Here is a 26829-nt window from a genome sequence, read left to right as displayed (position 1 = left end):
TTGTTTCAAATATCAAACACAGAATCCAATATTCTATGATAATGAACAGTGCCAGAAGATGATAGAGAATACTCAATTCCAGGCAAAACATAAGTTCTACAAATGAAGTGAGTAACTGACACTTCTCTATCAAATGTCTAGGGAGAAAGTCAAAGCAAACTACTCTCATATAATAAAGAAGGCACAAGAGAAAGGCACCTAAAAGTAGAATACCTTCAGAGAAGAAGACAATTATAGTCATAAGCAATGATCCACACGTTGAATAGGTATATAAGAGCCAGAGTCTGAATCCTAAACCTTGGTCCCAAAACTGTCTAAAAACCATATCTATAAAACTGTCACACCTAATGAATAGAACAACTGAAACCACATCATAATAAACTATGCAAATATCGCATATCACTTATCATTTATTGCATATCGCATATCTATCGCATATTGCATATCTATCAAATATTGCTTATCTATCCCCTATCCCTCGCCACAATAAGGAAAATCAAAAGAAGAACAAAAGGTAACAAATGATGAACTCAGAAAATATTAAAATTTCTTCAGCCTCCTATAGGATAACCAACAAAGCAAAGATAACTCCTCCACACATAATGAAGATGAATACAGGTAACATTGTACATGTTCTGTGTTCTTGGAGAGATGCAATATTTAAGTCAAATCAATCATCTTAGCAAATTTCAGTTTTTGGAGAGAAATGCAAGATTGGGAAATCCAGAACCCATTTGTAGACAAAGTAGCCTTCACTCACATTGAAGCATTCGAACGAAATAAGGGAAGAGCCAAAGCCCAATTAGTTAACATCCAACATGCATTTTATGAACAGCAGTTTGTGAAGTTTACCATCCAAATAGGATAGTACATAGTTAAAATTGACATTACTTTTGCAATTTTGCATAGATCCTAAATAGAAGATAATGCACATGCACCTATAATATAGCCACAACTAATTGCTAGGGTTCAAACTAACCTCCTAAACCTGAAGTATCAGCACAAAATCTACTAGTACATATCCTATTATCACCCGGATAATATATTTTTTACATTCTCAATAGCAACTAGCAGTAATATGCCTATTATGAAAAAAAGCAAAGCACAAGTTCAAACTCGCAAAGCACAAGAGAAAGTTAATTGGTTTTATTATTTCAATGAAGAAGACAAAAAAGATAAGATGGACCTGGTGGAAGTCGCTGGAGCCAGACCCTGCTGAACTACCTAAGGTGTTGCTGACACAGACAGGGACATCATCAATAATATGTCGGAGCTTGATTTCAAGGTACTCCTCTTCCTCCTTGAAAACAGGAGCCGTATATTCCACTATTGCATTCGATGTTACTGCATGTGGTAGGGGCAGTTACATTAATGGATTTGATGTTACCGGGGCTGCAAACTTCTTATTAGTTCACAATTGTATTGGACTCCATTATCCTACAACTAATGTACACTAATTTCCAAACAAAAGAAAACATCAACCATTTCATCATAAAATTATTTTTGCGTTAACTCTTGAAATTTAATGGGAAAGATCAAACATCAGAAATATTTCAATTGTTGAAACAGTGTGTGTGCACACACACACACACCAAAAAAGACATTTCATTTGTGGCAAGACCCCATCATTTGAACTATGTACAATTAATTACATTTTAATATTTTAACAGGAAAGATAAATGACCTCACGTAAAGGTGCCAGTGACTTCATTCCATTAAAAACATGTATGTAAAGAGGCTTTCAGGTAATCAAAATGTCAAAAATATCAAAAGGAGAAGTTCACCTGTGCTAGCTTGCTGTTTGAATACCCAATCAGACTAGAAAGTTTCCTTTTTCCAGATGTGAGATTCATGTCTTCAGCGTCAACAAAGCCAACATGAGGCATCTACAGAGAAAAAATGGTGTAGAAAAGACTAAGCACTATTACAATGGAATTTAAAAGATCAAAACATGCTAAATTTTGTCACTATAAATAATATTTTCAATTTTCTAGGAATAATTACTTCACTTTGATGATAACTTGAGAAGCAATATCAGCACTCTTCAGTAAATATAGAACAGTCAAACATAACAATATTACAAAGAATTTTGAATACATGTCAAACATCAACCAACAACCTGTATTTCTTACATATGACATGTTTCTTTTTATAAAGCATATGGCCGGTTAATGGAGGATCTCTTATCCTCCAAACTCTCCGCAATCACCTTCTCTGTGTTGGTGAATTGTTTCTCTCATATGTCCAGGCATAAAAACAAACAAACAATAAATGTTGACTCTACCAAACAGGCATCCTGGAAAAGAAAAAACTTACCATAGGTACATATGAATACTAGTTTTCAGAGAGCAAGTGACTTACAATGGAACCCCTAATAAGGAATGGCAACAAAAAACAACCAGGAGCAAGATAGTTCACTTGCAAGTGTTCTTCATAACCATCTTTTGAAAATTTCTCTGGCTCTAAATAACAACAAAAAACATGTGGTGGGTTAGTCACTTTTGACTTCAATGAGAATCAATCTGGAAGTATGTATCATTTCCTTTCATATGACATATATAAAATTAATTGATTTTAAAAAAAAAGTTACACACATGAATAGAGTAGAGGAATGATTCACTATCAATTTAAAAAATGACATTGTTGTAGCATATCAATTAAACAATAAAATAATGTAAAATTAACATGTGAGCTTCCTTTATTAATTATTGTTACAATAAATTTATTATAGTTAGCATTTGATTTTTAGGATAACATGTAAAGGATAACATGTAAAAAAGAGATAGAAATAATGTAACATGTTATAAGAGACATTGTACAATTTTGGTGGTTGCTGTGGTTGCTACAGCACTGTTCATTAAAATGTGTCGCTAACCTGTGTTTCACCATCATAAATATCCGTCTTTGGAGTGTTTTTGCCATAAAAGAGAAACTTAAGCACCACATTAATTTCAGTAGGGGTTTGAAAGTATATTTTGACCAATTTGAGATACATACTCTGTTTCCACTGAAAAGTACAACATGATGCATAAAAACAATGCATTTCAATGCTATTTAAATAGTAAAAAGTGGGATCACATCTACTGTCCCCATAAGATGTTGCTAATCTATTTTAGGCAACTAATTTACCTATCTGTTGATTGCATAATGATATCTGCTTTCTCAATTTGCTGAGTACGATGTTAATCTTTTGACCAAATGGAGCCAATTCTTGCCTTGTGTCCCTAAAATCATGAAACAATTATAGATTATTATTTGAACCATTACTGAACCTGTAGCTTAGTTATATGTAAAAGTTTTCATTAACTCTTACTTTTCAATGGTTAGGGAATCAATCTGAGTAACAATTGCAGCAACAGTGATGACAGCCCACAGCCCAATAGAGATCAACTGGGATTTGTTACAAGGCTGGTATCAAAGCTGGCACTTCATTTGTGTTATGAGTTGAAGCTAACTTTCCCAACTCAAAGATGAGCTCAATCACTTGCAAAGTAGTCTTGATTAAATTGTTGAACTCCAAAATAGCAATGTGGTATTTTTCCAAGGCAGGGTCTTTTGTTAGTGAAGGCACTCGCTTGATTATGGCTAATGATTTGGCAAGAAGATCAGTTGACTGATGCCTAGATAGAAGCCAGAACTCACCATAAGATAATTTTGTCACAACAAAAGATGGTGAAAGTAAATATAACAAGACAAGCTATCCCAAAAAATTACCAAACTCCAATACTCAAACCAGAAAAATGGAGCCACAACTGACCTTTCAACTTCAGAAAGACAAAAGACAAGAAAGGCAAAAACTCAGCACCAATATTGTTATATCATAAATACCAACCTCCAATACGATAATACAAAACCAAACTAAGATATAGACATAAGAAATGCAAGATCTTCAAATCTTCAGCAACACAAACACAGTAGCTTCTTTCAGGTGGTACTGATGCACTAAATCAAAGTCAAAACAATATACTGGCGTTGTTGTTAAATTGAAGTGGGGGTTTGAAAAAGATTCAATCTTTAACACCTCACACTTAATATGGAAATAATAAACAAAAGAAAAAGAGGGTGAGGTGAGGTTTGCCATGTTACCATGGGTTCAAATCCAGAAAAGAGGAGTGAAAACCCTGACTAGGCAAATAAGGAAATTCAACAGAATAATTTGGCTCAGATCAAGGCAAATCCTATTCAAACGTGAATTACAATAAATAAAGGAAGGAAGATAAAAACAATATTACGAGGCATAAAATTAAAACTTAAACAAGAAAGAAGAAGAATTCAGAAATGTTAATGAGAAGCGATCTAAACTTACAGAAGAAGATCGACTCGTAAAATAAAAAATCACAAACCAAATCAGAGATCATAAGATTGAAAAACCTGAAAATTATGGATAAAACCAATCAAAAAGAAAGTGAAGAACAAACAAACAGAGAATGGAAACTAACAAGTCGAAAATGGAAACTTTAATGTGTCAGCCTCACAACCTATGTACATTAGTTTTCAGATAGCAAGTGACTTACAATGGAACCCCTAATAAGGGATGGCAACAAATAACTTCCAGGAGCAAGATGGTTCACTTGCAAGTGTTCTTCATAACCATCTTTTGAAAATTTCTGTGGCTCTGAATACAACAAAAAACATGTGGTGGGTTACTCACTTTTGACTTCGATGAGAATCAATCTGGAAGTATGTATCATTTCCTTTTCCTGATAATTTCATCACAACAAAAGATAGTGAAATTAAATATAACAAATCAAGCTATCCCAAAAAATTACAAGTATATATTCAAACCAGAAACAAATGAAGCCAAAACTAACCTTTGACCTTTCAACTTCAGAATGATAGACAAAAGATAAGAAAGAAATGCCAAAATTCAGCATCAATATTGTTATATCATAAATATCAATCTCCAATAATATAATAACAAAACCAATCTAAGATATAGACATAAGAAATGCAAGATCTTCAAATCTTCAGCAACACAAGCACAGTAGGTTCTTTCAGGTGTTACTGGTGCACTGAATCAAAGTCAAAACAATATACAGCCATTGTTGTTAAATTAAAGTGGTGATTTGAAAAAGATTCAATCTTTAACATGTTAGCTAGAAAACTCACACTTAATATGGAAGTCTAAAAACAAAAAAGGGTGAGGTGAGGTTTGCCTTGTCACCACGGGTTCAAACGTGTCAGAATTTGAATAACATTGGTGAAACAAAGTGTTCTCACCTCAGAAACAACGTCTTTAAACCAGAAGAAACGAAATTGTTTTGAATTTTCAAGCAAATGTAAGATCGGAGAATTCGAAGTCAAAGCTCCAAACAAAAACAAAAAAGAATAGCACTAGCTTTCACAACAGAACAAGATTTCTAATATTTGCAGGAAAACTTGGTTTGTTTTTCATTCAGAAAATGAAAAATAGAAATTGTGTGTTAGTTTGCTCAAACCCCAGCTATTTATAAATCGTTGTTGACCACCAGACCAACCTATGAGTCCACCGGATATAGCAGGTCAATGGAAAAAACTACACAAAAACTGGTATCGAACTGTGAGATGTGTACACATGGAATCGTTTTGGATCTTGTGGTCCGTGAATTGATTGCCAAAAGCCCAAAACGTTCCCTCACTAAGAATTTATTTCTTTGGTTTTTAGACATTTATTTGAATTTGATTTGAAAAGGGATCATCAACTCATCATGCATGACCATGTCATGAGGAAAATAACTTCATTGAATTTTGGATATTTTAGTGTGGAGGTATGGTGGGAGGATGATATGCTAAGGCTATATTTTTTTGGTGTTAGTAAATGTATCTCTCACACCATGGGTAAGAAATTAATTCCTTATGGATTGTCTCTCCCAATATGTGTCGTTCCCAGAAATTGACATTTAACTGTTTAGTCTTTATGAGGATCTAGTGAGACTTTACACTAAACTAATGCCTAATTGGTATTTGCTACGATAAATAAATAAAAGTACACGCATAACTAAATGTAATATAAAAAGTTGGGGTTCCTTAAAAAACTTCATTCATAGCAAGCAAGTATAGCAATGCTCACTATGCAACTCAATTGGCTTCTTATCTCTTTATCGAACCACTGACTTTTTGACCAGATTATCATTTGTTGTTTGAACTATCATGTAAGTTTTAAACACTTAGAACCATAACATGATTCTGTTTTCTATCTTCCAACTAGCACTTTTAATCATTAGTAGAATCAAATACCATTAAGGATATTTGTATATAATGTTATTTGATTCTACTAATGATTAAAAGTGCTCTTTCAACGATACTATCATTCTTTTCAGATTCCTTCCCCAAACATAAATGCCACGAACAAAGAATGAGAGGCTCGAGCTACTTTTCAATTCGAGTGCTCCAAATATCTAGTTTCAATTAAGAAAGCAACACTTAATGCAACAAGAATCTAGATGGCCCAAAATATTATTTAATGCATGTCTGAATTAGCTTATCTAGTGTTTAGGATATATTATATTTAAAATGTTGCAGAGATAAGTTTTGGCTGAAAAACTATTTTGTGTAAGGATCCTGAAAACCATTCATGTACCTGGTTGATATAGAATACAAAAACATTGTTGGTGACTACATGGCTGGGCAAACACTCAACAAAAGTTGGAATGACTTAGGTAAAACAAAATGTGAGCTACCATGTTGCTGAATACATGGCTGTGTGGTTTGTGTAAGCAACCGTTCTAACAGAAGAGCCATTGAAAGAGGGATCGGACTGTGTATAAAGATCAAAGTTAAATAGGAAAGTAACACTACAAAAGAATACGTATTGTGGCAGAAGCAATCTTGTAACTCATGATTGTAGTGAAAAATAAACAAAGAACTTGGAACAAAAGAATACATATTATCATTACCCAAAAAACGAGTAAACAATATTTTAAAATACTAACTCATTGTATCGTCCCAAAGTCATGTCCTCTTCTCGAATGGTCTATTTGCGAGTTGAGTTTTGGAGGGGAAGAAAAAAATTGAAGGTTTTGGAGTCATCTCAGAAGTGTATCTCACAACTCTGAAAGCTTCCATTTTCTTATATTCTCCTCCAAAACTCAAATCGCAAACAGACCAACCAACAGGTCCTTTGGACTACCACATGAAGCACACATCCATTTCACTTTGTGCCAAAATTCAATTTAATGGATACCAAGGACTGAACTTTGAGAGGCTTTAAAACTCTGCTAAAACCAATTCTACTAGAAGTTTGAGTTATTAGTTGAAGGCCTAATAATGACCATATCTTTTTAAAGAAGAACATAATAAACAGATGGTGTAAAAGGATGTACCTTTTGGTAATATCTCAAGCTTTTTCCCAGCTTAAACCCTTTACATCCATCAATACCCTTATCAGTTCAGGAATGCAGAGTGTTGGGTGAGTGTCATTCATTTGAACCACCACTTTGGGAAAGTGTCCTAATTTACTGTATTTCCTGATCTCTTTTCAAAGCGTGCAAAAATATCCTAGAGAGATGCAGAGCATAATGCATATTGTTGCTTTAACCATATCTTTCTTTCTAAGGATTCATCTCCAGGGTACAACACATAGCAAATCTGTTTGCAATGTAACATTAAAAATGAGAATCACTAGTGATTTGTGCATATTGTCCACTTAACTTTTATAAAGGCAAATAAAGGTCTCTGATAATTGGTGGATGAGAAGAAGGCTCCATTACAATTTGAAACAAGAAGAGTAAAAGCTTTTCTTCATATCTATGTAATGTACTTCTCATTTTATAAGTGGGCAACTGGGCATATATAACCTTCAATTATAACTCTTTAGGGATTATTTGCGAGTTGAGTTTTGAAGGGGAATAAAGGAAATTGAAAAGCTTGAGAGCCGTGAAATACATTGGTGAGATGACTTCAAAGCCTTCATTCTCCTCCAAAAACTCAAATCGCAAAAAGGCGTTAAACTTTGGAGCAAAAGTATCATAACTACAACATTCTAAATGTTAAAAAGAGAAGGACTAAATATCCAAGTTCATAACTAAGAAATAGTATGTGACCAACAAATGTTGGTAAAATAGTTTCAGGTAGAATCTAATGTGTCCCTAAAATTTATCCTTAAAATGAATAATTTGACGGACAATTTAGATTCTTCAGGATCAAACTGTGATTTTTCATTTTTTCAAGACTAAATCAGGAGAAGTGAATTTTGGGATGAATTTGGGTATAGAGTTATAAAGGAGTATCGAAATACTTTCTCTGCATTGTTCATGGCAGCATATGCTTTGGCATGATCTCCTGTATTGAAAGCTTGCAAATCAAATTCAGCTGGTGAAACTTTAGTGGACCACAACCGCAGGTTAATAGTTGTTCTAGTTTTGTATCCAGGTATTGGAACATCATAAGCAACAGCTAATATATTTTCTCCTCCAATCCACTGTTTAGTTCCATTTGGCCCTGAAATAACTTCTCCATAGAACTTAACTGGATATGAGACATCATTTCTCAGAATTTCCCAAGGATTTCCCTTCTGTAAAGAGACACTTCAGTCAGTAAAAAAACTTGTAACTTGCTCATAGGAATAGCCTTGCAAAGCATGCATAGATAGCAATAAAAGAATTAAAGAATAATGCATGCCTACCCTGTGGATTGATGCATGTAAATAAGAATAGAGATATGTTGATCATGTCTCATGTGTTGTCTCGTATCAATAATAATGAAGCAAAAACAACAATAATAATGAAGATTTGAAAATTTTAATTGACATGTGATGTTTTCATTGGCGCGGAACAACATACGGGAATGATCTAGGACAACAAATCTTTGTTCAACAAATAATATCTCAAGCCAGTTTTCAGCTTCTTCCTCCTGACCATCCTTTGTTATAAGCTGTTTGAATAAACCATACTTGTATCTAAGTCCATATCCCCATGCAGGGTAATTAAGTGTTGCCAAGGAGTCCAAAAAGCAAGAAGCAAGTCGACCTAATCCACCATTCCCCAAGGCAACATCTGGTTCCTGGAATTTGTATATGAATTTGCTTTTAAATAAGCTCTAATAATTCTTCACACTATGTCCTTAAAACTATCATTTGACTCATAAGGTTTATGTATGAATACTTTTTATTTATAACGTACATTCTCATTCCCTAGCAAAAATTCATATCAGGGTCTCTGGAATCAAATATGAACCTTTACCTTATTGTCTAGAGTAATCCTAGCTTATTAATAGCAATCAAAGATAAACCAGATAATGCAGAAACTAAACTACAATTGTTGTCCAACACCTATTACCTCTCACTCTATTTCTCTCACACTTGAAGCACAAACTTGCTTATACAATTACTTCCTAACTTGATTGATACATGGCATTAAACGCTTGCTACCTGTTTATACTACTACTGAGGTCAGTTCAAAAGAAAAGCTTGTAGCTTCTGGAGATATAGATTGGTGATGATGAAACACACTTAAAAGCAAGGACAAGAATCTGTTCTCCCAAACTATGTCCTGAACCAATAATATTGGAGCAAAAACAAAAAAAAATAATGAATATTTAAAATTTTAATTGACCTGACATGTTTTCATTAGTCTGGTACATGGTTCGTGACACATTTTAGGACAGCAGAAGCTTGTCCCATAGCGTTTAAGAAGTAAGAAAGTAATGTAATAATGGAAAGCCATAACATGGTTAGACCTGATTAGCTGCATCCTCTAAATTTTGACCAGCTTTCTGAGAGCCTCAGCATAAGGACCCGAGAGTTGTTAATTACCAATTGCATTTAGCAATGCCCTGCTCTGTACAATACCAAAAACTATAATTTAAAAAATAAATAGAAAAAAAATGAATAAATCTAAATAAAATAAAGAAAACATAAAAAAAGAACCTGTAGATACTCCATAGACATATAATAAGCTTGCTTACATTAATCTTCTCATAATAGTCATATGTTGCGTTCCAATTTATGATGAGGGAATCACAGACACTTTGTGCAGTTGCAAGGTATGCCTTACCGAGCTCAAACTTCTCTGGAGAAAAGGATGTCTTGAACTCAGCATGATATTTGATGCTAGAAGCAATAGATGCAGAATCTGCTACAAAATTATCCAAAGTGCCTGCAATTGTTAAACTAGCTAGAAATTTGGATGTTTTAGCTCAATAGAAACATAAAGATTGGGAGAAGATTACAGTAGCATCCTTTTAATTTCAACAGGACACTGCTATATTGTCTGTATATTGCATAATAAACAAGTTGCTAGTATGTTTCGTCTTCTACAGATTTACTTTCATAATAACCTTTCCTTGGTGAAAAGAATAAAACACCCTCAGAGTAGTTACACTGATATAATCAATCTATTGTGCTCAAGGCATGCAGTATCTATAGGCAGCTGTCAACAGGGCCAGCCCGTGAGGATGTGCGATAAGTATGCAACATAGGGTCCATAATTAATAGGGCTCTAAATTTTCATACAATTTCATTCCATGACCGTGCTGGAAAGCCGGTTGAAGAAGGCATGAATGCATTTTACATGATGAGTTTTAACAGAATGTCAAGCCTATAAAAATAGGAGTGTTGTTAGAGAATATACAACAATAATAATTAAGCATTAATTCCATCGTGTAAAATAAAAAACATGCCTACATGAATCGCTAAAATGCTCTACAATAAATCATAAAAAAATATGCAACAGTAAAAAAAATTAAAATACTGTCAAATCTTCGCATTATTGCCTTACTAGGCTAAATTTTTGCTTCATTTTCTGGGGAAAATACATGGTTGCTACCACAACATGTATTAGAATCTAAATTCACATGAAATCTGTGCAGAAAAGCAAAAGAATCAATTAAAAGTCTCTGGTCCATTTTCTTATTTTATTTCCTGCTCATATTAACCTTGCAAGCAATTCAAATTAGTCCTGCTGACCAACCAGAGTTCGAATTATTTCAAAGCATTAATGGAAGAACAATATGAGAAGGAGAAGAAAGGTAAGGAAAAATTAAAATAAGTACGAATAAGACATAGACAAACACCCATTTGCATCCCTCGTTAAACATTGGCAGAGAGGGGACCTTCATTGCCACAAAAATTATCAAGTAAGAAATCATCTTTGTGGAGGGTGAATTGTGCGGACATTAGCGACTGGCATTCCCTCGATTTGGTACTTAGTCATTAAACCGCTTGAGTCCTGAGAGCGGAAGAATGGTGGAGGGTCAATCAGAACCTGCAATGTAATAACAATAATTTCAAGCAAAAAACCCACTCCCCTCATTAAAATAAAGAAAGATGATAAAAAAGATAATGGAAGCAGACCTCAGATGTTTTTAAGAAATGGCCCCTATTACTGTTCCTAAGATCAAAGAAGAATCTTTGTTGATCAACCCTACTCACTTTTGAGACCCCCAAGTTCCCAAGTTCCCAATTTCATCCTGAGTTGGCAAATCAACAGACTTATGCATATTCAACTCGGGTTGGCCAGAAATAAAACCAGCCTCAACATCATCCGAAAGTCCAACAAGACGTTCTGAGGATTCAGAATTTTGATGTTGCATAATTCAAACAATCAAAACACATAAAACAAATCAAAACTTGGAAAATACTTCCGGCATAGCAGGGGGGAAATACCTGCATGCAAAAGAATGAAACCTGATTGGGCAGAATGAAAAGCCTTGACGACTCATTAATCTCTGCCATGATGTTCATGAATGCTGCCCACCCTTCAACCCTGGAGCTTCCAGCAGGAACAATGATAGTGCTATGATTTCTGCTGACAGAAGCTTCAGATAACTTCACAAAAGAAATTAGAATCATAATCTTGAAACAAATAAACATACATGTAACACTTTTTCACAAGATAGAAATGTTAATAACCATAAAAATAGATGAGGCCAAAAAGACGACAAAAGGATATGCAGTTACAATCAGATGTAACCATTCATGAAATATTATCAGAATCCTTGAGGATTGGCCATAAAAGAATATTTCCTTCTATATATACAGAATATTTTCAAAGTTCAAACCATACAAACATAGAAAACATATTTAAACTTCAAGAGTGGTTACTATGCAGAGATCCAAACACACCCCATACTAGTTCATTGACAAGAGAAGTAAGGCATTTCATGAAGGAATTGATTGATATTTTGATACATTTAACATATTGTAATCAATCATTTTCTACCATAAATATTGAGAAAAAAAGGTGAAAGCAAGCATGATAAAAAACCAATTGGCATCCCAACTTAATGAAGTAATCCAATTAGGCGAAAAATGATAACCAACAAAAGTCCAATCAAGTAAACTAAAAATTGAATCAGAAGGCTGAAAGAAAGAAATAAACAGAGAAGTATAAACCAGGTTAAAGATAAAAATGGTAATAGTTACTTTTAAGAAACAATCCATCCTATTATCCCCAATGTTGAAGTAGAAAATCTGAAAAAAGTGAGCAATCAACCAAAGAATGAGAAACACAACTACATTATACAACTAAAATTGACACCTCTCTCACATATGCATTCAATATAAGGTATCTAACTACGTAGCAATTATTAAATTTTAACTGAAAACCTTGGCGTCAAGCTGCAATTCCATGCTGAAGAGCTCTTGATCATTGGAATTGACATAGTAATTAAACAGATCAACAAACCATGAAATGCTGGATGATAGAACAATGACAGTGGAGCAGGGAGGGGAAGTTTTCTCAGAAATCTGGTAATGACCATGACAATGACAGTGGAGCAGGGAGGGGAAGTTTTCTCAGAAATCTGGTAATGACCATGAGGGTTCTCCTTGAGATCGAAGTAAAAAAGCTCGTGTTCCACTTGAAGAGTTTTGCGAACCAGCTCCACATCATTTCCATCACCACTGCTGCTGGAGGCGCCTCCTCAGATGCCTCCTGGATTTACCTCCATCTCAACCATTGTTATATCACTGCAATAGTTATGCTTGTTAGATAGATTGCTAAAAAATATAAAAAAAATATTGCTGATATATTTTTAGCAATCTTTTGTATGTCTGGCCCCAAATTGATGGGTCAAAAATGCAACAAAACTGCTCAAACCCTCAACATATCATTAACATATATTCCTTGAAACAATTATCAATAGAGCTCCATTGAGAGGCCATAGGCATAATTTTATCCTGTAACTAATATAAATTCCCTTCCTACTATAAGTCAAGATGAATCATGGATGCTTTTTGACCAAGAAGCATCAGTTCTACATAATGCACTTTAAATATGTGGTTTCATAAACATGTTCTCCCTTTTGCCTAATTCATTCCCCTTTCTGTTAATAGACGAAGTTGAAAGTGGAAAAAGTGGAAGTGAGTCAAAGTAGTTTCCATTGCTTTAGTAAGAAGGAAAATATTCATGGAGAATCAGAAGCAGCCCAAGACACGACGCAACTACAAGAGGAGATATAGTTTTTGGGATTTGAATTCATGACTCACAAAGAATCAACCTTATCCTTGCATCGAGACTCACCTCTGCTTGGGGAATCAAACTAAAGGAAACTTAAAAATTGAGAACAGACCGATAGCGCATTGACAAAAAAAGAAAGTCATGCCAGATAGTAGATTAGATAAACGCAACAAGTGAAGAATTGACTCAATATATAACATGCAGTAACAAGGGCAATAGTAAGATTTAACATAACAAGTGAATTTACTAAGAACACCAGAAAGTAGAAAATCACCAAAAAAAACAAAAATCCTAAACTTGATTCTTATGAAGTAGTGAAGTTAGTGTACCACTGCATAATAGGTCTGCAATACTGGGTAAAGTCAAATTATCTTTAGTTTTAGTTTTTTTTCGAGGCTCCATTTTGGTGGGTAGGCGTTTTACGAAGGTAAGATTATGACTACAACATCATAATCACCCACCTGTGAAGTGAATATAACATTCATTAAGAACCATGTTCTGTGCATATTGTGGCAACATAGTAATCATATGTGCCAACAGTTTCATCAAGATGGGCAAGACTTAAAAGTAAATAAGAGGCTTGCAAAATGAAGTTTAGAAACAATATTACAGTCAGGATCGAAGTACATGATACTTTTGCCCTTGACTGCAAAGCAAAGGCAATAACCTGTCTCTCCAGTACTTGAGAGGATTCTTGTCCAGACTCTGCGAATGCAATAAAAAGTGTATGGGCTTCCAGCAGGAAGATGTTAGACAATTCCTATGAGCCATACCCTTAAAAGGAGTTATACCAGGATATCTCATGAGTTAAATTGCATAAAAGAATGAATATGTATTCAAAATATAAGTCTCAGAATTAGGATTAAGATCATTCGTAGAACCAAATACCACTAAGGATCTTTGTATATATGGAAAACAAGTTGCTCCTTCAATGACACTATCATTCTTTTCAGATTCCTTCGCCAGACATAAATGCCACAAACAAAGAATGAGAGGCTTGACCTACTTTTCCATTTGGGTGCTCCAAATATCTAGTTTCAATTAAGAAAGCAACACTTAAACCTAGTGATAATACAACAAGAATCCAGACAGCCCAAAATATTATATAATGCATGTCTGACTTAACTTATCTAGTGTTTAGGATATATTTTTGCAGATATAAGTTTTGGCTGAAAAGCTATTTTGAGTAAAGATGCAAAAAAACCATTCATGTATTTAGTTGATATAGGATACAAAAACATAGCTGGAACTACCATGTTGCTGAATACAAGGCTGGGCAAACACTCAACAAAAGTTGGAATGACTCATAGGTAAAACAAAATACGAGTTGTTTGTACTGTATTCTAGTCTAGAAGACACATAGAATCTAACAAAATGTAAATAAAATAAAAAGTAAATCAAAAATTTAAGTCAAAGGCACAATTGAATAAGTCGTACTTGGAATATTTGTTAAGTCAACATAAGAGGGCATAGAGTTCGCAAAGGAATTAAAAGCAGAAGCAACTAATTACATCCAGAGCAAACAACATCCTTGAACTTAAGCATCTGCATCCAAATCTCTTCTAGCCACCTCTCAACTTTACCATATTGTTGAAACTATTCAGTATCCCAAATTAGCATACCACATACCAATGTCAGGAAAATAGGAGTAAAATAGACAGAGGCTCTAGTCTTAATGAAAGAATTTCTTCTATAAAAAACAAATGAGCAAAGAAAAAACAGAAGATTCAACACTTCATTAATCATGGCGAATATTAAAATAACTATTAAAGCCCTGCATAATTCATGAACTAATGAACAGTGACAACTAGGGGCTTTCACAATCAGTTTTAAATAAAAATGAACCAATGAACAGTGACAATACTACCTTATTAGTTATTATAGAATTTTAAATTAAAAACCAATATATTTACCACTTAAAAAAATTTATGGTGACAATTAGGAGTTTTTACGATCAGTTTTTAGGCAAAAAATCATATTATCTAAACAACTAATTAATTTGCGGTTCGCTCTGGTCTGGTTTTTTACATGACATTCGATCTAATCCAATCCAAATATTATGTACATCTACCCTTAACAAGTTTCTACACACATAGTTTTAATAATCAAAGTACATGTAATTTGTGTTATAAAAAGTGAAGTTATAAAAAAGTTTACATTAGTAACCAACCCTTTTAAGTTTTAACCTTAACTACTACCGTATAAGTTTACAGTTTCTTTTTATGCTTGTCTCAGACTAATGGTGCTTTAAACTTTACCCATGTATAAATGCACCACAAAAAGAAATAAAAATAAAGAAATAAATGCACCAAATATAATTATTCCCTTCCCATACTACAGCATAAATCTACCTAGAAGCTGAGAAAAGTTTGGCCAGAATAATTGTTAACTAAGTAAATCACATAACGGCAATGTTATACTTGAGTGAATTAATCTTAATGGAAGTTACTAGAATAAGAATCAAAAGAAGAAGAAAAAATCTTACTTGGGTGTAAATCTTATGGTCAAGTTTCTATATGAGAAGCAATATTGGCCATTTGATGATTCATTTTAAGGAACACAAACTAGATTACTTGAAACACAACATTTCTGTTACTTCCTCCAATGTACATTCTCCTTTCTTTTACAATCAATGCATTTGCAAGAAAATTATTGCACGAAGTAACATGATTCTAATACTAATTAATGTACCTCAGAGCAAGAAGCTTGCATTGAGAAATCATTGAATTTCTAGGCCTAATGCTTCAAGGGTGTTAAATGTAGAAAGCTTCCGTGCACAGCAAATTTCAGCCGTGGTGTCCAAGCTCCTCTCTACCTCAAACTGCAAAGAAAGAAGTTAAAAACTAAACTAGTTCAGGACTGAACTAATCTCAAATTTCCAGGGGATACTATTAAGAAAAGCAGTACCATTGGGAGAATTTCTAATCAATATTTCATTTGCCTTCACTAAGAATAGATGTTTTTCTGTACATATAGCAAAAATTATATTAGTTCTTAGGGACAAATGATTCTCATTGCATACCTTACTTACTTAAGGACAATTGATTCTTGGAAGGTTGCCCTTGCAGCTTCTTTGCAATAAATAAGGTGCAAAGAAGTGAACTCAAATTAGGCTCCTCCTATTGCCTAAAATCTTAACCCAGTGTCAAATTTCTTTCCTATCAAATGTTCACGTCAAAAAAAGAATACAACAGCTACATATTTGTAATGCATTACCACATAATGAACCAAAACTTCAAAACAATGGGTCAATTGGTCTTCTCATATATATACTCTTCTTCATATGAACCAATGGGGGACTTCAAATCCCACATCATGCTAAGTATTAATGTCTCCTATTGGTTGTGTATATAAGTAAAGAATCATTTATTTTGCCGCCCTTCGAGCAGTCTTCCCCAACAGCTAGTAGCTTTTGCCTTTTGGGATGGAGTTAGGTTCAATTACTTGAATATATCAAAATGGTCTCTCTTGATGTTAGGTTATTTCTGAAAGAAATGTTCATACAAATTTATTGACATCTGAAAATACACAACAATAAGCACATATATGTCAAGTAACTGATGAACAAAATTAATACTATGCTAATCAAATTGCTGGTCATGTTCTGTATAATTCTGTTTCAGAATCTGATATTTGAGAAAGTCTAGCATGCATCTAATAGAAGTTACTTAGTTCCAGATGATGTTAAAACATGAGATAAAATACAAAGAAAATATTTCTTTGAATGAGCACACCTCACAGCCACATTTCCAATTATCAGCATTTCTTTCAATCCACCAAGAATGAAATTCTTGAATAACTGAGAATGTTATCCCATTAGAGTGTGTTAGCTCTATCCAATAAGATTGAAAATCTAGAAAGAAAGAATGTGTTAGCTCTATCCATTGTAAAGTTTCAACATTTTGTTTAAAGTCTAAATTAGGGGTGCAAACTTTCTCTCACAACATTAAGGTGTCAAGGAAATTATAAAGAATCATTATAGACTAAATTATTGGTCTTCGAAGAATAAACATTCTTGAGTTGTCAAGTCAGAAGGAAATTCTTTGTATTCTCTCCGTCTGTTCCACCAAGATCGCTTACCCACACTCTCAATCCACCAAGAATAAACATTATTGAGTAATTGTTTCAAGATTTTAGGGTTTTGATTTGCTTGACACTTTGGTAAAATGAAATAGTAAAAAGAATTGAAATGTTAAAACAAAAAACGGGGAAATGGAAGAAATAGAAAAATAGAGTAAGAAAAGAAGAAATCCCTTCAAGAACGAAGAAATTGAATTGCCTCTGTTGCTGAAGGAAGAGATAAAATTGAGAGACGAAATGCCACAAATTCTCACTCTCTCTCTCCAAGAACCAAAGCACACCCAACAACAACAATGTATGTGTTTGAACGTTCAACAACAATATATAGAGTTAAGTTAACGTAAATATCACGCACACTTAAACGTAACGGTCACATGGGAAGGCCCAACGCCTCCTATGGTTTCATTTATTTTTGGTTATCATAAACTTTAATTTTTATACAACTTCAAAATTATTTCTTTAATAAGATTGTATTTAAAAAATTGATAATTATTTTAAAAAAATATTTAATATTTTTTTGAAACTTTTATCATTTTATCCTATTACTATTTTCACTACTCTATTTTTTTATCATTAAGGCAAGCAATTAATAAATAATATTAAATGAGTGAAATATTTTAATAGTTAAAGAAATAAAAAATAATAGAAACTTAACAAGTGCCACTATAAAATAGAAAATAACAATGGTAGAAAAATAAGAAACCTGATATATGACTCATCCCGAGAATGAGAGGGAATTGTAATCTTTTGTTTTTGCTTTGGAAATATAATCTTCTAATGAACCTAGGTTCTCTATGACAAAGCCCATAGCTTGCACTAACAGTGCAGAGCCACTGTCTCAAACTTTGTATCACTTCATGCAACCATTGTGTTTTACTAGTCATAAGAACAAAATATGAATTAAATATATATATATATAATATATATTAATTTTAAATTTTTTGACCAATAAGAATGAAATGTACATGAAGTAGTACACATAGTGGGACAAGCTTAGCACCTCCCATGCTACCACTTACATCAAGAAGTGTAACTAGATCACCGAAGCATGAGAAATTTGATTCGAAATAGGTTGTTTAGTATTATTTCCGCTACCATTTTGTTGTCTCCCTGAAGGAGGAGCTTTGAGATAGATTAATACAACAAAATTATCATGTGAGGCTGACTTTGGAACAGCTGAAACTTCGGGATATATTTTAATCTCCAATTTGCTTCATATATTGTGATCATCTTAATTTTTATTGATCCAAGGCTTCGTCATCATCAAAGATTGCAGGAGCATGATTAAGTGATGAACTCAGCTCATCTGGATCAAGTTGTTGGTTTAATATAAAACTTCATATCTCTTAAATAAATTTTACTTAATTCTTATATTTACTTAAATGGTATACTTACAACTAACGGGCGTTGGTTCAAGTGGTACATGTTTGATTCCCCTTAAGCAAGAATCCAGGTTCGAGTCATGTGGATGGAAAAAATGCCCGTTGGGAGAGTTAGCTCCACTTTCCTGTGGATGTTCCCGGCTCGGACAAGATTGCCTCCAGTGCGAGGATACCTGTTGGAAACAAAAAAAAATGGTATACTTACAAATCTTTGTGAAACATTTGAATATATACATATATATAATATGGTGAAAACTTGAAGAATCACTTACATATGAAATAATATAAAATAATAAAGGTGAATGTCCTAAAATGACAGCCAGAACAATTAAAAGCATTGTTAAAAATCACATTATATTAGTTAGATTGTAAAATCAAATACATTATTAACTAATGAAATTTCATTATTTTGTACAAGATAGAACAAACATATCTAAACAGTGTACAAAATCTGTTAAAGTTAATAACTTAATATGATTAAATAATGAGAAATATTCTCTTTGTGATAATTATGGAGAATTATTTTTTAACACTTTACAATTCATAATCATAATAAAATGTTGATTCATTTCTAGTTTCTACGTTGGAAAGTTGACTTATATTTTGTCATCCCGTTAGCTTTTGATTTGTGAAGTTGAAAACTTCGCCACTATTATCTTTCCAAGAAAAGAATTGGCAATATATAAATGAGGTAAGATGATCGATTAGAAAATTAATCAGATACACAATGGTTTAATGGCTTTTCTACAAATATCTAGTGAAAACTAATAAAACTAGTATAAGATAAATTTTTAAAATGGTTAGAATAACTAGAGTTAATCCTAAAATTGACTTCAAAAAATTACATTCCTCACAAAGTTTAGTTTAATTATACTTTAAAAATAAACATAACTTTTAGACTTTCTAAAATCAGTTCAGGAGTTGAAATTAAAATTCCAAAATCGTTTAAGAAATTTGTTTCAAAAATTGAATTCCATAATGGATTGATGTCTAAAAGATTATCCAAATTTTAATTTTTGGAACACCTTTTCTAATTTTCTAAAAATTTAATGCGGAAATAAACAAAAAGTACAGGCAGCTGATATATAAAATATAAGTAAATTTGGGTGAAGAAGGCATGAATGCATTTACATGATGATTTTTAACAATGAAAATAGGAGTGTTGTTAGACAATATATAACAATAATAACTATGCATTAATCCCATCAGGTAAAATTAACTACATGCCTATATAAATGTTCTATCGTAAATCATTAAAGAGTATGCAACACTAAAACTATTTTTTTAAAATGAAATAGTGTCAAACCTTCGCTAAATTTTAGCTTCATTTTCCGGTAAATATACATGGTTGCTACCACAGCATGTATGAGAATCTAAATTCACATGGAATCTGTGCAGAAAAGCAAAAGAATCAATTAAAAAAGGTATTAGTACAGAATATAGCACAAGTTGAAAACTATCTAAACGAGTACAAGTCTCTGGTCCATTTTCTTCTGTTATTTCCTGAGTTTGAATTATTTCAAAGCACTAATGGAAAAACAATATGAGAACGAGAAGAAAGGTAAGGGAAAATTAAAATAAGTATAAATAAGATATAGACAAACAACTATTTATATCACTAGTTAAACATTGGCAGAGTGGGAAAATTGTACAGACATTAGCAACTGCCATTCCCACGATTCGGTCGTGACAGAGCAAGAATGATGGAGGATCGATCAGAACCTACAACCTGCAACGTAATAACAAGAATTTACAGCAGAATAACACTTCCCATAATAAAATAAAGAAAATGGTAAAAAAAGGTAATGGCAGCAGACCTCAGATATTCTAAGAAATGACTCAATTATTGCTCCCTAGATCAAAGAAGAATCTTTTCTGGTCAAACCTGATCACTTTTGAGACCCTCAACTCAAGTTCCCAAGTGCCAGAAATGAAGCCAGCCCCAACATCATCCAAAAGTCCAACAAAACGTTATGGGGATCAGAATTTCGCTGTTGCATAATCCAAACAATCAAATCAGAATTTTGATGTTGCATAATTCAAACAATCAAATAAGATAAAACAGATCAAAACTTGGAAATTACTAGCGGTGTAGCAGGGGGGAAATGCCTGCATGCAAAAGAAGGAAACCTGATTGGGTAGAATGAAAAGTTTGAGTTCGTAAACTCCTTGTTTCTATTTCTATCTTTTATTAATGTTACATCCAAGATATTCAGTAATTGCCGCTCATATTCATGAATTTTCACTTCACGTGAAAATGAATAGTTACTACTTTCCTAAACCAAACTAAATGCAAATGGAAGTTAGTCCCTCCTTTAATAAAAATGTTATCTGAGACAGAAAAATTAATGTATGTGCTTTATGGTTGAAAACCAACCTGTACATCAAACATTGCATTTGGATTGACAACATAACCAGTTTTCTCTTTGAGAAATGATGCAACCTTAATCTTGTTTCTTTTTTTGGATTCCGTCCACTCCAATTGTAGATCCTCATTATCTGCAAACTGTTAAAACATATACTCAAATTAAGAAAATACCATAAAAATTGTCAAGTGACATTTGATTAATGAGTCACTATCAAGTTATGAATATGACCAGTCTTGCACATATATAGTATACATAAAAATTACCTTATTCAAATAGTACTCACAGCTTAGCTAAATTAATTTACCTTGCGAAGTACAGCCAATTTCTCAAGATCTGTTACGCAATCATCTGTTCCAATCCATCTGGTCATGATGTTACTAAGATCAGGATTACAAAAACGGAAACATATGAGCAATTGTTCATGAAAATACAGAAACATTCTGCTGCTATTCTCACCTTGTAAAATTCATCAAAAACTTCATCTTTCACAATCTCAGCTACTCCATTCACAGAAAGTCCACCAACAACACAAAGATTAGCCATGCGAACCATCCTTGGCAGATTCGGATCAACTTCAAATGTCCACTCCGTTTTCTTGTCAGTATCCTCCCCAGCAGAATTGTCATCTTCATCTTCTTTCTCTTCTGTTGCCTTTATATCATTATCATCAAGACCAATTTCTTTCACATCCTCAGAGGCAGGAACCTTCTTTAAATGATTAAGCAGCTCTATGACTGAGTTGGGTAACTCAATATTTTCTAGTATTCTCATCTTTCTAAGCTTTTGTTGTAACAAGTCAAGATCATCTGTCCCATACTTGGAAACAATTTCATGTATGAACTGGTTAACAAAACATAAATACATGGCATTAGATATAGATAAGATTTCATAAAGAAGAATGAAAAACATGGGTGGGAAAATGAACCAAGAACTATATATAACATGATAATTTTAACATCAAATCCACACAAGTTCTAAACCATTACATCTTCATCTATTCTTCTTATAATCTCAACATGTCTTGGAAGCAAGGGACATATGATCTCAACATGTCTAAACCATTATTTTTCATTTGTTTTTAAACACTGATTGGTCTAGGACATCGGGACATGAAAAACAAGGGACATATGATCCCCGAGGGAAGTGATGCAAAAAAATAAAAGTTTTATTCGCAATTACACTTGTATCCTTATGTTTAACATGATAAGTCAAATTTACCCTTAAAACTAAAAGAAAAAACTGGACTCCCATTCCATTAATGGAGATGAGTCTGACCCAATAAACAGATGGTGTAAAAGGATGTACCTTTTCGTAATATCCCAAGCTTTTTCCCAGCTTAAACCCTTTACATCCATCAATATCCTAATCAGTTCAGGAATGCAGAGTGTTGGGTGAGTATCATTCATTTGAACCACCACTTTTTCTGGAAAAGTGTCCCAGTTTACTGTATTTCCTGATCTCTTTTCAAAGCGTGCAAAAATATCCTGGAGAGATGCAGAGCATAATGTATATTGTTGCTTCAATCGCAGTACCTTTCCTTCTAAGGATTCATCCCCAGGGTACAACACATAGCAAACCTGTTTGCAATGTAACATAAAAAATGAGAATCAATAGTGATTCATGCAAATTGTCCACTTAACTTAAATATTATAAATGCAAATTGTCCACTTAACTTGCTCATAGGAATAGCCTTGCAAAGCATGCATAGATAGCAATAAAAGAATTAAAGAGCCATGCATGCCTCCCTAATAAGAAAAACAGCTTCAAGCTATTAACTATATTGATGCATATAAATAACAATAGAGATGTGCTGGGAATCGTGTCCCATGCAACGTATGCGACATGATCTGGGACAGCAGAATAATACCTCAAGCCAGTTTTCAGCTTCTTCCTCCTGACCATCCTTTGTTATAAGCTGTTTGAATAAACCATACTTGTATCTAAGTCCATATCCCCATGCAGGGTAATTAAGTGTTGCCAATGAGTCCAAAAAGCAAGAAGCAAGAAGCAAGTCGACCTAATCCACCATTCCCAAGGGCAGCATCTGGTTCCTGGAATTTGTATATGAATTTGCTTTTAAATAAGCTCTAATTAATTCTTCACACTATGTCCTTAAAACTATCATATGAGTCATAAGGGTTATGTATGAATACTTTTTTTATTGATAACGTACTTTCTCATTCCCTAACAAAAATTCATATTAGGGTCTCCGGAATCAAATATGAACCTTTACCTTATTGTCTAGAATAATCATAGCTTATTAGTACCAATCAAAGATATACCAGATAATGTAGAAACTAGACTACAATTGTTGTTCAACACCTATTAATTCTCACTCTATTTCAAAAAAGCTAGAATTAAAAAATAAATGAAGAAAGAAAAATGAAGAAATCTAAATAAAATAAGAAAACAAACAAATAATGAACCTGTAGATACTCCATAGACATATAATAAGCTTGCTTAACATTAATCTTCTCATAATAGTCATCTATTGCATTCCAATTTATGATGAGGGAATCACAGACACTTTGTGCAGTTGCAAGGTATGCCTTACCGAGCTCACACTTCTCCGGAGAAAAGGATGTCTTGAACTCAGCATGATATTTGATGCTAGAAGCAATAGATGCAGAACCCTGCTACAAAATTATCCAAGGTGCCTGCAACTGTTAAACTAGACTTTACTTAGAAATTTGGATGTTTTAGCTCAATAGAAGCATAAAGATTGGGAGAAGATTTTAAGAGGACACTGCTATATTGCATAAAGAAGTTGCTAGGTTAATTGAATAATTAAACACCTGAAGACTCCTAATGAATTTTTACCATTGATTCCATTGAGATACAATCATACAAGGAATGAAGGAAAGTAAATCTGTAGAACCAGTCCATTCCTATGAATCTCATGAGACATTCTTCAACAATATTCATTATAAGATAAGTTTTACGTAGAGATATATTTCTATGGTCCCTGTATTTTTTGGGTACATCAAACACCAAAGGATAAATAGATTGACAAGCAACATTATCTGAGATATATAGAAAATGAAGAGGTGGCTTATGCAGAGCATAGTCACGACAGTTTAATACGCTCAAATAGATTTCACCAATCAAAGCATACATCACAAGAGATTAAGAGTCACTTTACTAGGTTCCCTTGACAAGGATCTGACATCCCAAACCATGTACCGGACCAATGATATTAAAAGAAAACCAGGAAAAATGATGAACATTTTTTTTTTTTTTAATTGACATGACATGATTTCATTGGTCTGTGACATGATTTGGGATACCACTTAGGACATTAGATCCTTATCCAGAATCCGTTAGGGATATATAACTTAAGAGTTATAAAACTTAAAACTCCTAAAACCATGTAATATAACCAACTTACTAGTAACTGGTGTATTAATGATTTAAATCTAAAAAGCTCAAACATAACCTTGGTTTCCCATTTCTTACTTATAAGAATCTTTTAAAACACTACACCTTACCCAATAAAACCCATCAAATTTTCCTCAAGCTGAAATGCTTAAAAGGCTAACTGAAAACTATATAAACTAATTGAATTATAAACATGAATTTCATGAATAGACTGAATAAATAAAGAGAACGACAAAGAATAATTTTTTTGCAGGAAGCAGTAAGCAACCTTGTTTAGAGAGTGGTTCATTCAGTTCCTGCCTTTTATCACTGGCAACATTCTTAACAACCAGCTTTCTTAGTGCCCTTTTGGAGTTTGATTTTCTGATGAAAAACAGCCAGCAAATACTGTTTCTTTGACTGAAACCTGTGATGCTTAACTTGGAATTGTAATGTAAAGGTGAGTTGACATGCCTAGAGGTTGCTGAGAAGTGTAGAGCAGCCATTGCTGCAAAACTCTAACTCAGTATGCGTAGAAATAATGTTGTGACCTGTGACGAAAAAGGGGAGAAGTCAGTGATAGAAGATGAAGTCTGTGTTTATCTTCTTATCCTTTTTATTAATTCTTTCTTGCATTTAGTTAATATATTGGAATTTCGAGATGGTGCTCATTGAACACAAGCTAAAATATTGTTAGTTGTTATCCCTTTTTCTGCATGTGCATGAAAGTAGTTAATGACCAAACATCCCTCCAATGTTTCTGGGTTTCTGCCTTTCCCATTGGTTCATTTGGGTTTTCATAATACTTTGTCCACACATGATAATGCACACTGGCTTTAGCTTATTGTCCAGATTTGGCCACTAGGACAGCAAAACATTATTTTTCCTAAAACCAATTAAATTGAGTGTGGTCCCCCTATGTTTTAATAGCACTTATATCACTTCATGTGTGTCTCTGGCTTTGCATTAATACTCTCACTTTGGCTAATGTCACCCCTCTACCTTCTTTTTCCCATCACTCTTTGACCCCTTGCCCTCTCTCTCTAAACTACACCACAACTGCACAAACCATATTCACTTTACTCTTTCATCTTTCTTTGTTTCACAAATGACATGTGTGAACATTACTAGAAGCTTATTGTTGTTAATTTAACTGCAGATACCCACATGCTCTTCTTTATCATGAATGTAGTTGAAGCACTTGGAGTAGTGATGATGTTCAAACTTTTGCTTGGTGAAAAGAATAAAATCAATCTATTGTGCTCAAGGCATGCAGTATCTATAGGCAGCTGTCAACAGGGCCGGCCCGAGAGGATGTGCAATAAGTATGCAACATGGAGCCCATAATTAATAGGGCTCTAAACTCTCATACAATTTCATTCCATAACCATGCTTGGAAAGCTGGTTGAAGAAGGCATGAATGCATTTACATGATGATTTTTTACAGAATGTCAAGCCTATAAAAATAGGAGTGTTGTTAGAGAATATACAACAATAATAATTAAGCATTAATCCTATCAGGTAAAATCAACATGAATTGCCAAAATTCTCTATCATGAATCATAAAAGAGTATGCAACAGTAAAAAAACAAATTTTAAAATACTGTCAAATCTTCGCATTATTACCTTACTAGGCTAGATTTTAGCTTCATTTTATGGGGGGAATACATGGTTGTTACCGCAGCATGTATCAGAATCTAAATTCACATGAAATCTGTGCACAAAAGCAAAAGAATCAATTAAAATAGGCATTGGTACAGAATATAGCACAAGTGCAAAACTATCCAAACGAGTACAAGTCTCTGGTCCATTTTCTTCTGTTATTTCCTGCTCAGATTAACCTTGCAAGCAATTCAAAATTAGTCCAGCTGACCAACCACAGTTAGGATTATTTCAAAGCATTAATTGACAATATGAGAAGGAGAAGAAAGGTAAGGAAAAATAAAAATAAGTACGAATAAGACATAGACAAACATCCATTTGCATCCCTCGTTAAACATTGGCAGGGAAGGGACCTTCATTGTCACAAAAATCATCAAGTAAGAAATCATCTTTGTGGAGGGTCAATTGTGCGGACATTAGCGACTGGCATTCCCTCGATTCGGTCCTTAATGATTTCCAAAAAGTGACAAACAACCTCATTAAACCCCTCGAGTACTGAGAGCAGAAGAATGATGGAGGGTTGATCAGAACCTACAATGTAATAACAAGAATTTCTAGCAGAAAACCCACTTCCCTCATTAAAATAAAGAAAGATGATAAAAA

The 26829-nt window shown here is 33.5% G+C and overlaps 1 pseudogene; it reads right to left on the bottom strand.

Moving 5' to 3' along the window:
* Positions 7307-25169, bottom strand: LOC109349515 (annotated as a pseudogene).

This window comes from Lupinus angustifolius, chromosome LG06, assembly GCF_001865875.1.
Source record: "Lupinus angustifolius cultivar Tanjil chromosome LG06, LupAngTanjil_v1.0, whole genome shotgun sequence".
In the NCBI taxonomy this organism is placed as follows: Eukaryota; Viridiplantae; Streptophyta; class Magnoliopsida; order Fabales; family Fabaceae; genus Lupinus; species Lupinus angustifolius.
The sequence above is the reverse complement of the archived record's forward strand: the minus strand, read 5'-3'. Positions and strand labels throughout refer to the sequence as shown.